The 17252-nt window shown below is 33.4% G+C and overlaps 1 protein-coding gene across 6 annotated transcripts in view; it reads left to right on the top strand.

The window, feature by feature from the left end:
* Positions 1–17252, top strand: part of LOC140445476 (casein kinase I-like) — a 98139-nt gene that overhangs the window by 10421 nt on the left and 70466 nt on the right. The gene's annotated exons all lie outside the window — the stretch shown is intronic.

The raw sequence follows: 17252 nt of genomic DNA, 5'->3' as shown, positions 1-17252 counted from the left end.
GAAATTATGTGCTTTACCCATTCTCCCATCTAATTACCAAAGTTTCTCTTCCCATATCCTACTCTGATTTCAGACAGCAGCAACATCAGTACCAAGATATAGCGTAAGGGAAATGATCCTGGATCGGTTTATTATTGGATATATGTTTTAATGACTATTAAACTACGATGGAGAAATCAACGGGAAACTACTCCATTACTCTTCCCTAGTATAGTCATTATGACAATCGAAATACAGCATAAGACCCTCAGTCTCCGGCAGACTTTTGATAGTCAGAGGTGCTAAGAATCCCCTGGAGGAAAGTCTTTTTAAAGCTGGTAATTACATAATTCAGAAAATGAAATGGCCAGCCTGAAAATCGATATTCTCAGAATTAGTGAGGTCAGATGGCCGGTAATGGTAAATGCCTGAATTGTATGTGCTAGTATCCTTCTACTTTATTCCTCTATCAGAAACAGTAATAATGTTACAAATTCGTACCCCAAAAGTTAAAATGAATGTAGTAGAAGTCTATGCACCTACATCTCAGAGTGAAGACAAGATTTGATTTGAGACCAAGAACTTGGCAAGCGCATTTCCTCCTCTTAAAAGAGGAAGAAATAACGCTAAAAAAGGATTAATAAATAATTACAGTTAGGGTATGCAGACGACCCGTGTTAATGGCAGAGAATTTTGAAGATATTTAGAGAATAGTACAAAAAGTTTATACGGCAAGTTTACATTATGGTTTAACCCTTTGGCAACTGCCTATAAATTTGAAGTTTTTTGTCAGAAAATGAAACCATATTTTGGTGAAATTCACAATATTTAATATTAAAAACATGTAAATGCAAACATTTAAGTATCTTTTTTTAAAATCATATGTAAAGGCCGTGTCAAAAAATAGTATACACAGTTTATGACAGAAATAAACCCCTAATTATCTTCTTCAAAACTGTGTGTACCATTTTTGGACACAATATTCATTCTTTTGTTTGGCAGTAATGAGTGTCAAAAAGGCAATTGGTACACAAGAACTTCTTACAGCATGTTGGATAAGATGTTTTAACACGTTTTGTTTCCTTTATGAAAAAGGTACGTCCATTTTTATCACTATTAATTTTATAACATCTTGTACAACGACCTCTCTGTTCCACTTCCTTGTGATGAAAGTTTGTGATTACTTTTTGGTTAACAGGACGATTATCCAAATTTTCCATCTAAAGATTTTGATTATAAAAATTTTTGAGGCGATTTCTGCTCTAAATTTAGTGACACTTATTTTTTTGTTTGTTACAGCCTCGTAGGCAGTATGTGCATTAATTATAGATGTGTTAACCAAAAGTTCTATTGAAACTTTCCTATACCATTTAATATCCCTACGCACTGCTGATGAATATGATGCTTTTTAATCAAAGACGTCTATTCACGTTTATACAAATTCTCCACCATTTCAAATAGTTTTGCATCACTTAATTTTTATTTGACATTTTACTAATTTTAGAAATATTACGAATTTTACACAAGAGTAATGTTGTTGTACAAACTTTCTAATGCAGTGAATAATGTCTGAAGGTCAGAAAATGGTCGTAATATGCCTTTGCCGAAGGAGTCTCAAATTGCTCCGCCAGAATTTTAAAAAATTGGTCACAGTATGGCTATCTGTTGAATAAGTCTCAAACTGCTCCCTCAGAATTTAGCAGTAAATTGTAAGAGCCTAGATGCACATTTAAAAGTTCCCGAATGTACACACAGCTTGAAACATTACCACTTCATGTGACCAAATATGGTACACGCAGTTTCTGGTAAACATCAACTACTTCTGCACCAGAAATGGTACACGCAGTAGCCAAAGTGTTAAATATGAACTTAGATAAAACCAAATTTGTAATCTTTACCAAGAAACCCAATAATAATGTCCAACTATTATTGACGGCCAAAATATCGGACATTTATATTATAAATATCTTATATTATCTATATGAATATAAATATCTTGAAACTTTAATAAATGAGAATAATAATATTGCAAAGGAACTAACAATTAGAATTGCAATTGCACATGCAATTGGAACTCATTTATGAAAATTAAACAGTTTTTTTGAAATGTAAATGTAACTGAGTGTCAACATAAAAATGCGCATGCTTAGATGTTACATATTTAGTATACCTACGTAATGGATTTTGACAAGAGCTATGACCTTGTAAATAACAGGTAAACTTGTGTACTGCATCGGCATGACTCATAGCTCTTGTCAAAATCCATTACCTCTATCCCCCAAAACGTCATAGAGGCAGCCACTCTGACTAAAGCGATAATGAGAAAAGTGGAAATTTTCGAGATGTCGCGTTACAGAAGAATCCTGAGCATATCTTACGTGGACAGAGTCACGAATGAAGAAGTCTTCCGAAGATTTTAACAGAACTAAATAATGAAATAAAGATACGAAAACTACAATACCTTAGCCACCTGATGAGTGAAACAAAATACCAGCTTCTGCAGAATATCATACGGGGAAAGATTTTAGGAAAGCGAGTGGGTTAGTTAACCGTCTAACCAGCTTTTTAGAGCAGCAGTGAACCGAGTTCAAATAATCACGATGATCGCCAACCTTCGAAAGAAGGCGACACCTTAAGAGGAAGAAATGATATTAAATAATTTATTAAATAAAAAATAAAAATATTTAAATAATTTTGGAACTACATATTGACAAAATTTCACTCGTCTTTGATAATTCTCTGAAATCTTATGAAAACATTTCGGTTTGTACGTATGACGGTGTAAGACTGTTTTTAGAATCAGTTGGCGTGTTATATAAGACAAAATTGTTTGATGGTTCACTGTTGAAATGTATGTTTTTGGAATTTCATCGGTAAAGGCGCGTTCTCATGAGTGAAGTTTAGTTCATCAATTTTATTTGATAATCAAATGTTGATTGAGATTTGAATAAATAATTTTAGTTTACACATTTGTATAGAAACTAATCGATGATAAAGGTAGAAGAAATAATAAATTAGACTTACTCACAATCAATTGATTGTAAGTCTAATTTATTATTTCTTCTACCTTTTGAAATGGACTCACACAAGCAACACATTCATGATTTTAATCGATGATAATTTCAGTTGTGCGTGAATATGTACAGAATGTCGCAGTTATAAATGAGTAGGTAATATCAATAAAGGTCGTATGACTCACTGAATTTTAAGAAGAAATATACTGGAAAAGTATTGCTAAAGAGCTCATTAGAGGATAAAGAATATAAAAAATCAGAATGCGTAAGAAAAATTTAAAATTTTAGTAGAATTGTTTTAAAAAACAAGATACAGTGATGTTACTAGCGATTTCACCAATATTAAAGTTACAAGCAACGATGTAATGTACGAGTATACTAGTATATTACATCGTTGATTACCAGTAACTTTAAGACATTTAGCTACGAGAGATTTATTATTAATCCTTCCATATACCGAGTAAATCATATTGTAATAATGTGAACGCGTAGCTCACAGTGGATCAGAGTATTTTAATTACAAAAATACACAGGATCTTCCAATAGGGACTTCCGAATTTTGACAATTGGTAGCGACAAAACATTGAACGAATATACCTCTATTTTTTTAATATTGATTTTCAAAATATTTGTTAATACACAATGTGAATATACAAAAGGCATGAACGAGTGACCACGAATAGGTTAGTACTGGTTCGCCATTTCAAATCTTCTGAAGTCTGTTAAGCTCTGGCGAACCTTAAACTGTGTTGTTTTTGTTTTGACCTCCAGCTCCATCAGAAAATGTGAAAGTATTTCACTTCCTCAGATACATATTTTAATATAATCCATTATGAAGGAACACACCTCGTGCGGGCTCTTTTTGCCTAATCTTTCGTGATATACGTAGAAGTAGCTTTTACCGGTTTTAAGATCGTGTATGTTAAACACCCTGACTGTAAGTTGAATTAGGAAAAATGTACCTTGGATAGGTGTTACTGGTAGAAATAGATTTTGCATTTAGTCAATGCATCTTCCTCCTACCGATGGATCCACTTTGGTAAAGGCCTCTAACTCATTCATTTTAGCAAAAAACTTTTTTGATCGACGTACATGCACCATCTTTTCAGCTATTGCTACCCTCTTATCATTATCATTCAAATATTGGGACTTTATTTTTAAATTTAGTTCTTCGCATTTGCTGCAGGTGTCAATCTGAGGCCTGCCGAAGCATAACTGATAGAAGTCAGTGAAGACAGCTCTATAAAATCCATATTTAACCGGGACATCTTAAAATTGTTCCTAAAATAACACATGCATTATTTTTATATTTAGTTTTTCGTTCAAATATTTCACTTCGCGCCCAGTAGAGTTAGTGTGCTAGTTTGACAGGAAATGACTAAATATGGGCTTTTATATTATTGACTGTTTCTTCAGGTTTTGCATTAGCTGGTTTTTGTTTACCTCTCATGTCAACAGGTACTTGTCCTTTTTCTAAAAGCTCTATCAACCGCCCTATTCTGTGTTATAGCATGCAGACTTAAAAATGCAAATTTACACACAGAATAAACTCCTGTACTTGTCACTCTGTACAAAAATGACTGCTTATGTGGTTTTCTAATGTTATCTTCAGTGTTTTGTCTAGGACACCGTCTTGCAACTGTCAATATTTCAATAAGGGACTGAAGATAAGCGTCTGGAGCATTTTTGTTTTCTAATTTATAAAATTTTCTAAAAATCTCTTCTCTACATTCACGAGTAATCACAAGAAAGCATTTCTTCTTACATCTACAATGTAATAAGTCCAGTAAGAATTAAATATTTAACAAAATTTGAGGTTATAACAACATACTTGCATGGTTCTCCAACTTTTTGCTTAAAATAGTACGACTTTTATAATCAGTATACTGTTGTCCAGATTGTCTTGCTTTTTTTTTATTGATAACAGCCTTCCAACACTCTGGATTTCGCCTTTTTTTAATTTTTAATTCGAGATTATCATCTTCACCTTCCATAGTGACGAATGACAAATGTATATTGGGACGAATATACATGCGTTGTAGCTTTTGTAAAAAAAGTGGACATATCCGGGACTTATCCGGTTTTTCCACAATACCATAATTTCTAATACATATAAAAGCATTATTAGTGTGAGGATATGTCCGGTTTCTATACAAAACGGCTTGTCTTTTTACTTATAATGGATTTCTGTCAAAATGTCAAAGATGACTATTTATGGACATATCTGCTTTCTCTTCTCACCTATTCAATTATGTATTATTTTTATACGAACATGTTGGGTCCCATCTCTACATATAATATCACTATTTGCAGAAAGTTATCCGATGTGAGAATTTGGTATATCCTAGTTTGGTTCACTTTTTGTTTTATTAACCCAAGCATTATAAAATGCGTTCATTGCACCCTTTTATTGATGAAGCTGGTGTCTTGCGTGAAAGAGACAGATTACGTTTTACTTCGCTTAACTTTGACATAAAACATCCAATATTATTATATTCAAAGCATGCATTATCACACCTCATAATTAAACACAATACACTCTTACATGCAGGAATTCAATCACTCTTGTTTTCTGTTAGACAAAAATATTGGATAATAGGAGCAAAAAAGTTATAAAAATAAAAGACTGTATGGTATGCTTGAAGGCAAAGCCTACTCTCTGTACAGCATCCATGTCTAACCTACCTGACAAACATGTTTTGAAATCATTTCCCTTTTAGCATAGTGGTATAGATTATGCTGACCAAGACGAGAAATGCCATCAAATATATACTCAGATAATGGTACTACTTTTATAGGTGCCTACAATGAACCTAAGGACGTAGGTCAATTTTTACAACATCAAGGTGTTGTTTTAGATTTTGCAGCAAATCAGGGTTTTATATGGTATTTCATACCTCCATACTCTCCCAATTTTGGTGGCCTATGGAGGCTGCTGTCAAAAGAACAAGATTTCATTTTGAAAGATGCAATATTGACATATGAAGAATTTAATACACTGTTAATTCAAATTGAAGGAATATTAAATTGCAGACTTTGATTTGTATTATCCAGTGATCCCCATGAGCTAAATGCTCTAATTTCTTCAAATTTTCTTATTGGACGGATCATCACAGTCTCTCTCGAAGTTGATTTTCAAGAAGTTCCATCTAACAGACTATCTAGACTTTAATTTGTGCAACAATTGAAGCAACAATTCTGGAATCTGTTTTCAAAAGACTATATCACTCAACTACACAAACAGTATAAATGCAACGAACCTGCAACTCCAATAATGGTGGACAGTCTTGTCATCAGAATAACCAGTTACCGTCTTTCCGATGGAACATTGGACGAGTGTTAAAATTTTTTCCTTTAAAACACAATATCTCTAGGGAAGTGGAAGTTCGAACATCCAATGGTGTTCAACGATCTATTAGGTACTTCTGTTTACTACCGTTACATTACTTACATGTGTAGTGTAGTCAACACTCAACTGGCGTCGTGGTTTATTCTGCCGTTAACTGCGTCCTGGGGTCTACCGGAACCCATTTTTTTGAGTTTTTTGTGAAATTAATAAAGACAATTCGTTATTTCGTTATAATTTGTAATCATTGAAGCTGGAATAAAACCATGTAAGTCCATTTTCTATTTATTTTTAATTAATAATAACAAATGCTAAAAAAATGTAACAACTTATTTTCCAAAGTTTTCTGACAGCAGAACATAATTTCTTTCTTGATTTTTTTCATTTCATATAAAGAACAAGGAACTAAAATATACAAACTCTCTAATTAAAATATATTATTATCAACAAAACTGCGAACAATTTAGAAGTAACATTTTTATAAATGCAATTTATGCAAACATAATATGCCCTGCAGTCGTCGCACATAAATCGAGAACATTTGCTGCACGACAATTTTGTTTTTTTTGTCATTCTTTCGATCACAGATACCACATCTCTTTCGTTTCTGGTTCTGGTTATTTAATTCTCCCCTCTCTGCTTCAGGCAAAGCTTTCTTTAGTATTCTACTGATACCCATGCGAAGCACCCTAGGTAATCAAAAATTGTAGTCTTATATTGAGAAATGGTTCTGCAAGTTGTCTTGCAAGAATTTTGTAAAAGGCTTTTCTCTCTATGGCCTGTATGGTTGTTTTTATAACATCCATGTAAAATGTGTGCATTGACAAAAAAAATAGTCATTGGTCATCGCGTAGTTCGCCGGTTAGTAGAATATATGGTACATTTTTGATCTAGTCCATCCACACCGTCTCTTGTTTGATTATAGGAGCAAATGATTTCGGGTTTACCAGATTCTATGTCCTCACATTCGGTATGGTGGAAAGAGGAAGGACTTGGAAGAAACTGCATAGGTTTTCCTTTTTATTATTCAATGCATCTATGCATGACCCATCTCAATGAAACGGTTTGTTATTTCCAGATCCAAAGTCACCGATTGACGAACAAACATCGAAAAAATAAATCGATTGTGGTTTTGCCCTCCGCAATTGTCGGAGTATAACACGACTTTTTGAATGCCATCTTGTTTTGCACCTTTTAAAAAATGCCATAAACAGCTTACAATTTCATTTGGTCCCCTTTTTGATATTTGTTCATGCCATACGTAGCAATATCCTTGATTATTGCCCAAGTCGTAAATAGTAAAATTGTAAGTTGCAAGCTTACTCTTATAATAAAAGTTTTTTTTTATATGACATATACTTTTTGACAATTCTTATTAGCATCTTTCAGATTTCTAACAGATTCCTTGTTTAAAACATGGCTAGTTTAATTTTCTTCCATTTGTTGAGTTTTTTCCCCGTATCTGTATTGTTATAAGCACTGCATACTGAACACTAATCTTTCTTAGGCTTGAAAAATGAAATGTTGAATTGTGAGTTTAGAGTATCCCTGTATTGTCTAACTGTAGTGACGGTATCTCATTTTTTGAGTTTGGCATATTCCACGTACATTCGGTGCATTACAGATACGTTTAAGCCCTCTTCTAAGTACAAGCGTTTTGAGTTCTTCCTTGTGTAATGAGAAGGTACGAGTAGAAATAATTTTATGTACTAAACAAAGTTTCAGAAATCGCAAGCGTATTCAAGAACATTGTCTTGCAAATTTGTTTCTCGACATTACCAATAATAAATTTATATTTGCGCGAAAAGTTTCTCCTAGAATTGTTCACAGTGATTTGCGTTTTAACTTGTTGTGTCACGCACGTTACAAGAAAATTCCACCGCCTGGTATGATCTCACAAGTTTCCAAAATTCGTCAAAAATTACTAGTCTTTCAAAATTTAATATGCTATTACATTTATATCTGCAACTATCCTTACAAGGAACCTTCATCTTCTTTGCAGGTATACACCTATCTTTGCGGTTCTTATGTTCCAGACCGCTATTAAGTTCTCTTTTGACTTTTTTGTCAATCCATTCGTTATCATTTTCAACTCGTTTTCTTCTTATCTTAACCTTTTCTGTTACTTTTCGCTTTCTTTTTGATGATAGTCTGTCCAATGACACACTACTTCTCTTGTTATCAGCTAGATTCAAATTTTCGTTTTCGGCTTCTGATCCTGAGAGAACATAGTTCGGATCATCATCGGAGTAATCAGAAGGAAATATATTGGTACCGATGTCAACGGTATGATTGTCGTCGTTACTTTCGTTTTCGTTGTCTAAAACAAAAAAAAATAAAATTTAAATGAAAAAAAAAAGAAACGTTTAAATGATTAAATACCTAGGTTGTTCTTTTGAAATTAACTTTTTTACTATCCATGTTATGTAGAACATTCAGATTTTAAGCAGATATTCAAGTAAATATAATGACAGCAACTTACCTGATGCTATTTGTGTATTATTATTAACAAGTAATCCAAAAATTCGTTTAGTTCTCTGCGACATTATTATAACAATAAAGAAGGTTCTCTTTAGTACTTCTTCTAATGTGAAACGATATTTAACATAACCTCTAATTTTATTCGCTAGAAACATATAGCCGTATCTTGGTCCCTTCTTACAAATTTACAGCTAATACTATAGTAACTCCATAAAACTACTTATGTAGAGCATTGAGATACTACATTGACATTAATGTATATTGTGTTGTCTATATTACGATTTGAGTTATTATAGTATTCTCTGGAAGAAATTTCATGAAATCTGTTTATTGTAATAACTCAAAGTTGAAAAAAAATGAGTTACGACAGTTTTTGTTGGGAGGGTCGACATGTGAAATAAGATTGCGGCTTTGATTTGGCACCAAAAATCTGCATCAAGGGAACCCAATTCGCTTTCCCTGATGGTATTTCGCTAAACCAATATAGAATGATTTGTAAATCATGGCAGGATTCAGCCTTTTGGTTTATGTTTTATCATACACTTTGTTAGAATACAACTAAATAATATCAAGATGTTAAAGCGCGCACAGCCTCAAGTGCATTTGTTTAATGTGGTTGTTCTGTTTAGACGATATTTCATTGTATATAGAAAAAAACTATTACTCAGTTTGCTTGTATAATTTAAAATCATTAATAATTTATGTGTAATAAATGTAAACAATGTTCAAAGTTTAAAGTTAACACAACAATACTTTTGTTTTTCAATTAATAGCGCAGTTCGGACAAACAAATCGAAACAGTACGTAATTTTGACTAATCTATTTAACTACGTAAGCTAAGCCGAATTTTTGTTGTAACGGTAATGTTTTTGTTTACTAGTTCAACATTTTAAATTGAATTTAATCTCTGGCGGCGATCAACGTCTTCTATGTAGTGCTTTTAAGTGTATGAAATCCGTATTAATCCCTTCAAGCGTCATTACATAAGTACCTGAATAAAAATTGATATGTAGTCGATCTATTTTTTATAGATATGTACATGGTATAGTGAACCTGTTTAAATTAAATGCCTATAAATATGTTCACTATTGCAACAGAGAATACCAAATCCACTTAATTTGCGAAGTAGAGAATTAATCTACACTGTGTACTTCAAGCTGTAAATAGTCGGGGTCTTTTTTATAAATGAAACAAAATGTTATATTTGCGTCAGTTCAGATGATTATAATAAGCGTTTAATATCTTTATTATAGATATGTTATGATAGGTTATAGAAGTACGAGGAAATTTACAGACGTATCTGACCTTATTAAATGTAAAAATGTATTATCTCCGAACTGAATTTAGAAATAACAAGTATTTTGCAAATTAATGCAGTAAAAAATAGAGGTAGTCATTCAGTGTTTTGTATTTTTTGTTTCTTACACAGCAATATAGTAATTACTAGCAACTAAGAACATAAAACAAAAACTATAATAAATGAACTTTCTTTTTTATTTTTACTTCACTATTAAAATTTTACTTCACTATTCAATATAATAAATAGTGTTTTTTCGTATATAATTTCTTCATTGGATGAATGCTCATTAGCATAAAACGGGGCATTCACGTTCCGACTTGCGGTCCCACTTTTTAGTTGGATATTCGTCTCCACTCACTTGCTATCCAACTAGCGGTCCAAGGTCCAACTTCAGTTCTAGTTTCTTTTCACGACGGTGTACATCGCTTAACCAAAAAAGGTATCGAGTAAACACTACGCAAAATATAATTAGGAGGAGGAAAATGGCAGCATTGTGCTTGTTATCCTTATTTGAAAAAAAGAAGAAAAAATGTTGGATGAAGAAATTATTTGTTGATCTTGTGGACTATTGTGACACGAAATTGCTCAATATCATTGATGAGGATAATTATAAAAACTGCCTTAGAATGGACAACTTCACTTTTTCGATGTTGCTGGAAAAAGTTGGTCTACTCATTTCCAAAAAAGATACCGTCATGAGTGAATATATCAGTACTGAACAACGCCTTGTAGCAACTTTACGCTTTCTGGCCACTGGAAGGTCATTTGAGGATCTGAAGTTCAGCTGTAAAATATCTCCACAACTATTGGGAAAAGTGATACCAGAAACTTGCAGGGCTATAATAATTTTTCGTACAATTGAAAGTTATTTTCTATTATTTATTTGCGAACTAGGGATATTTGCTCAGCGATGTCGGACAGACAGCACCAATTGAGATTTTGTTTGGAGCTGATGTTGTAAGCAAATTGTATACAGGGAGGAAATATCAGTTACAAAGTGATCTTGTAGTAAATTTACTATTTTAATTGGGAATAAGTCACAATATGAGTTAGAAATTAAATGTATTTGACGTTTGGACTGCTACTTCGGAACAATCGTTATCAAAATATTACGAAGTTGAAGTGGAAAAGTCAAATAAATATAATTTCTAACTAATATTTAGGCATATTTCCAATTAAAATAGTAAATTTGCATAACATGCCACAAGAAAATAACTTCAGAACAATATAAAGAAACAGTTACTTCTAATTTCAGTACAACTATGATTTAATTTTCGTTGTTTGTTGATAATTCTTCTGTAGCCAATCCGGAGTGTCCGAAATAGATCTACAGAAAGAAAAATGAATTGCCCTAACAAAAAGTAGATGATGATGAAGAATCGTGTATTTTAATAGTGGTAATTTTCGTGCAATTGAAAGTTTATTTTCTATTAAATAAACTCCTGGACAAAATTAACGCACCACTTTAATTAATCTAAATATTTACAATATGAACACAAAATAGAACTAAGTTACATTGAAATAATAATAAACACCTACAAATAAGTCCAACATGACTTAAATAAGTCCATCATGACCTTAATTTGCCTTATTGTTTCTTTAAAAATTTGTTTTTAGAAATGCGTAAATAAGCTAGCATAACTCCAAATTACAAAAAGAAAAAAAAATAGTAAAGTAACACCATAAAATGCATCTGGATCTACACTAATACCGTGTAGGCCCTCCTCTACTTCTTATGACTTCATTTATGCGTCGAGGCATGCTTGATATCAAATGTTCAACAAAAGCTTGCGGAATATTCTCCCATTCTTCAATAACGGCCTCAATGAGTTGGTTATGATTGGCAATAGGGGGTCTACGACTTCGAATCTTTTTTTTGAGATAGTCCCATAGATGCTCTACAGGATTCATGTCCAGACTGTTAGGTGGCCACTCTAATAATGGAATATCAACATCATTTAGGTAGCCAATAACCTGTCGAGCCACATGAGGACGAGCATTGTCTTGCATGAATAAAAAATTAGGTCCAAGAAACGGAGCAAAAGGCATTACATGTTCGATAATAATGTTGTCTAAGTAATAATGGGCATTCATAGACCTCGTACGTATGGGGACCAACTCCGTACGAGCTTCAAAGCAAATTCCCCCTCAAAACATTTTAGAGCCACCACCAAAAGGTACTTTAGGAGAGATATTGCAGCTGGCAAACCTTTCTCCTCGTCTTCGCCAGACACGCTTACGACCATCTGAAGCTTTTAGGCTTACTCTAGTCTCATCGGAGAAAAGAACTCGTTTCCAATCATCGATGGTCCAATTTTGATGCAATCTTGCAAAATTCAATCTCTGAACCCTGTGTTCTCTGGTAAGCAAGGGTTTTTTGGCCGGTTTTCTGTTGCTTAATTCTGCTTCATGTAAACGTCTTCTAACTGTTCGAGATGATATCGCGACATTTCGAACATCTGCTAGTTCATTTTTTAGCAAATTGCTGGTGACTCTCCTATCTCTGAAAGCACGTTGTCTCAAAAAACAATCATCAATTTGATTAGTGCAACGTTTTCGCCCTTGCCCTGGTCTTCGATGGTACGACCCTCTTTCATTATATCGCCTCACCTTGCGACTGATGCTGGAATGATGTCTTCCTAACAAACCTGCAACGTATCGCATTGAATATCCTTCATCTAGGAGAGTCGATGCTGGCACTGCCTCCTCCATTGACAAATTTCTTTGGCGGTTCATTTTTTTATTTGATTTTTATGCAAGTGAACTTCCAAACATGCATATGATGAAAAATATCACAATAAAAAGCTTGTTTGTCACAAGCACTTTGCTTTAATCGGCACTTTTAATGAAAAATTTAACTCACTTTTAGTCTAAAACGAAGTTTAATACAAATTATTGTTAAAATAACACTATTATTAGCTCACATAACAACTGTCACTGTCAAACAAGGTTCATAGGCAACTTGTCGTACAGTAAATTATCAATAAATAAAAATTATTGAGAAAAATATGAGTGGTGCGTTAATTTTGTCCAGGAGTTTATTTGCGAACTAGGGATCTTTGCGTAAAGTAATTCATAGAAATCTTATACCTAACAGATGCCGAAAGTCAACTGACTGAGGAAATTTTCGATCTGACCTGTAATCCGACTTCCAATTTCACCATTCACGTTCCCACTTCGTCGGAAGTCGGACCTTCAAGTCGTTCCTCTAGATGTTCCGACTCTGTTGTCCGACTGTACCACTAGTTGTCCAACTAATCCAACCAGCCCACTCACGGTCCGATTTTAGATTTAACTGCGGAAGTTAGACCACTTGTCGGACTAAAAATCGGAACGTGAATGGCCTGTTTTACGTTTGCATGAAGAAGTTAAAATATCGGTGAGAAAAATTTTTTAAGTATGGCTGGTAAATTAGCGGGTACATAGATCGAGTACATAAACTTGCGTGCATAGAAATCGGTCCATGACTTTTGACTTGAACTATACTTTTTTATAAACTATTAATCAGATAAAAAGAGGTAGTTTAAGATAATGATATTAATGCATCAAGAAACTTAACTTTTTTTAATTGCAATTGTCAATTACAAATTTAACAATTAGTTTTTTAATCATGGCTATGACATCCTTGTCTTAATAACATCTGTCATACGATTAGGCATGGATCTAATCAAATTCGTTATTATTTATTGCGGAATGCAAAGCCGCTCTTCTACTGCAACAATAAGCCCCCTTGGTGGAATCTGGGTTATCAAGTCAAGCTCGAATTCATCGTATCAACGCATCCCATAAATGTTCGATTGAGTTCAGGTCGGCACTGCATGCTGCATTTCATGAATCGAATACCGACTTCTATAATGTAATATTTCAAGATTCTTCGCATTGTCATGCATAAAAATAAATTCCTTCATTCCTTCCTTCCTTTCTTGTGAAGATAGTTGTTCCTACTAGTGAAAACAGGATCAGTTCCTGCTCCCATAAAAATTGTATCCCAGATTATGCAGCAACAACCTCTATACGAATTCCGATCTCCAATGCAGCAAATTGCTTTCCAGATTTCGGTACATTTTCCTTCTTCGGTCGTTACCATAGAGGCATATTCTGGTCTCAACTGAGAACAGAACAGATTGCTTCAGCAACGATATCTTTCACCTACTTCGAATATGTTTAATTTCGATTATCATCATCGTCATCAACCTGTATGCGTCCACTGCTGGACATAGGTCCCCCCAGCTATTTCCATCTGTCTCTGTCTTGTGCAGTTTGCATACAGTTGCTAACATGCTTCAGGTCGGCAGTCCATCTAGTTGGTGCGCGTCCTCTGCTCCGTTTAGCTTCTTGCCTTGGTCTCCACTCTAAAATACGTTTTGTCCATCGGTTATCTGATAATCTGGCGACGTGTCCTGCCCAATTTCATTTTAACGACGCGATTTTTTCGACAGCGTCTGTTGTTTTTGTTCTACAACGTATTTCTTCATTTGGGATTCGGTTTCTCAGAGAGACACCCAACATCTGGCGCTCCATAGCTATCGAGTCACGCGAATCTTATTAACTAAATTTTTTGTGAGTGTTAAGGTTTCAGCTCCATAAGTGAGTACAGGTAACACACATTGGTCAAAGATTTTCCTTTTGAAGCATATTGGTAGATCCGATTTAAATACATAGCTTAATTTACCAAACACTGCTCAGGTGTGGGAGCTCACATGTTTGGTTATCTCTGCCCAACCGAATTTCATGTCCTAGGTACTTATTAGTCATTATTTGCGTCTTATTCGTATTAATCTTTAGTCGTAGTCGGTAGTTTTTTAAATCTGTTATGTCTCCTTGCTTGTGTAATAAAGTAACGAATACATTACCCCATTGAGAAGTAGTTTTTCATTGGTAGATGCATTCGGTGAAAAGCTTGGCCAAAGCCTGGATAATTTTATTTCCACCTAGTTTCATCACTTCGATCACTATTCCGTCATCACCAGGAGATTTGTTATTTTTCATTTCTAAAATTATTGTTATTTTTTGATTTCGTACCATTTCGATTATAACTTGCAATAATTCTAATTTTTTTGCAACATAGCGGAAATATTGCAATTTTTTCTTCTTTATGGTATTAATAACTTGTGTCTATTTATTCATTTGGTTTTATATGTGTCCGTTCTGTTAGTACACGGAATTCTTAGTATTATTCTTTATATCAACATTTCGAAACTTTCAATCTCTTAGATCAGAAAATAAAAAGGTATGTCTGGATTACTCTAGGGTAACAGTCAAGATTTTCATCGACCAATACTATAAACCAGATATTAATGCTATTTGGCATTGGACATAGCTAATAAGGAAATGCAATAAGAAGATTGCTAATAAATGAACAAATTTATTATAAAATGTTACACTGTTGCAGTTCCACTTCCCGGATTGTCATAATGATAATTGAAAATAGTACGATTTTGTCTCAAACAGTTAATTTGCAAAAAAAAACGTAATATCTCTCTAATTATTTATTCCTCACTGAACGTATTTCCATTCACATAAGTGCGTTCGGTAGTTTTTTAACCGCAGTACTAGATTTGCGTGTTAAACTTACAGACATCACAATCAATTCCTGGTAGTAGAAGTCATTGGAGTCACGAGTTCGAATGCGAATATTACGTGTTGTAAACAGCATACAATTTAAATGTATTTAAAACCTCATTCAATAACAAAAACAAAAAATACGAAGATGTAAATATATATTAATAAATGTAAATTACAAAAATCATAATATATACATATTTTGATAATAAAATCAAAGTTCCTCTTTATTTTTATATTTGGTCTGTTGCCTACCTGTAACGGTGCATAACTTTTTTGAAAACACGAGGGAAATAATATTACGTGAAGTAAACAACACACAATTTAAATGTTTTTAAGCCTTCATTCGATAACAAAATACAAAATAGGAAAAATAATATTGTAAAGTAAAAAAATCATATATTTTCAAATCAAAAAATTTTCTCTTGGTCGTTTCTCTATTTTACCCTTTGCCTATCTTTAACACATTCGATGCTGACTTTTTTCGAGAGGTGTTAACCAGGAGCGGCAATAACTGTTTTCTAAAATATCATTGTAATTGATATTAGAATACATAATAATATTAAATTAATTTAAACAAATTGCATATTTATTTATAAAATGTGATTGGAATTTTTGAGTCCGATGGAAGTCATGCGCACCTGGCTAAGAATTTCTAGTGTATCGCTGACTGACTCCGATCGGCACAAGGCAAATTAGAACGTTTTTCTAGAAAAATAATTATATAACGGCATTTTGGAAAAAATAAGTTTATTTATTCTATAAAATACAGAAAAATTCACATATTCATTTGATTTTGATTCACTTATGAGCAATTTCAAAGCATTCAACTCAAAATCCGTGTTGATCAGGACATTTTTCGCAATGCTATGTTGTCTGCTTTCTAATTTTGTTTTCGGAGCATATTTTACAACACTTTTTCTTTGTTCGTCCCTTATTAACCATAGGATTTTTCGAAATACTATGTCTGGAGACAGGAATATTTCTTGTTTTTCACAGTTTGAAGGGCCCAGCATACTTTCGCCATTTTGAATTACGAAACTACCACAGCAAAGAACTGGTAAAATTTTTTGACACTAAGTCCTCACTCACCCTGACAAACATTAACTAACGTCGGCGTCGTGCCGTCGTACTAAGTAAAATATACCGTCTTAAAAATCAACGGGTTACTGTCTCCGTCCCCGATCGGAGTCATGCGCAGTTAAAGAGTGTTTAGTACAATATAACCAAAGAATATAGACGCTTATAAGCTTATATTAAGCGTCTATATTCTTTGATATAACTTTGAGGAATCAGGACTGGTGGGGCCATGACCGATGTCAGGTAAACAAATTTCTACGTTAACCAGAGACTAAAGTAAAAATTTATAAAACTCGTATTTACTGGACGTGCACTAAAAGTTTTGCACAGAACCATCTAGCAGAAGTAACTCGACTAAGTAAACATGATTTTCGTAAATTTTGACATTTCTTAGAATAAACAACATTGACAGATATATTGAAAATCTATCGCCTGGTTTAGCAGTAAAAATTTTTTAAAAAATCAATCGTGTTTTTTTTTTTGAAGAAAA

The sequence above is a fragment of the Diabrotica undecimpunctata genome, chromosome 7 (genome assembly GCF_040954645.1).
Source record: "Diabrotica undecimpunctata isolate CICGRU chromosome 7, icDiaUnde3, whole genome shotgun sequence".
NCBI lineage: Eukaryota > Metazoa > Arthropoda > Insecta > Coleoptera > Chrysomelidae > Diabrotica > Diabrotica undecimpunctata.
This window is presented reverse-complemented; position numbering and strand designations above follow the sequence as displayed.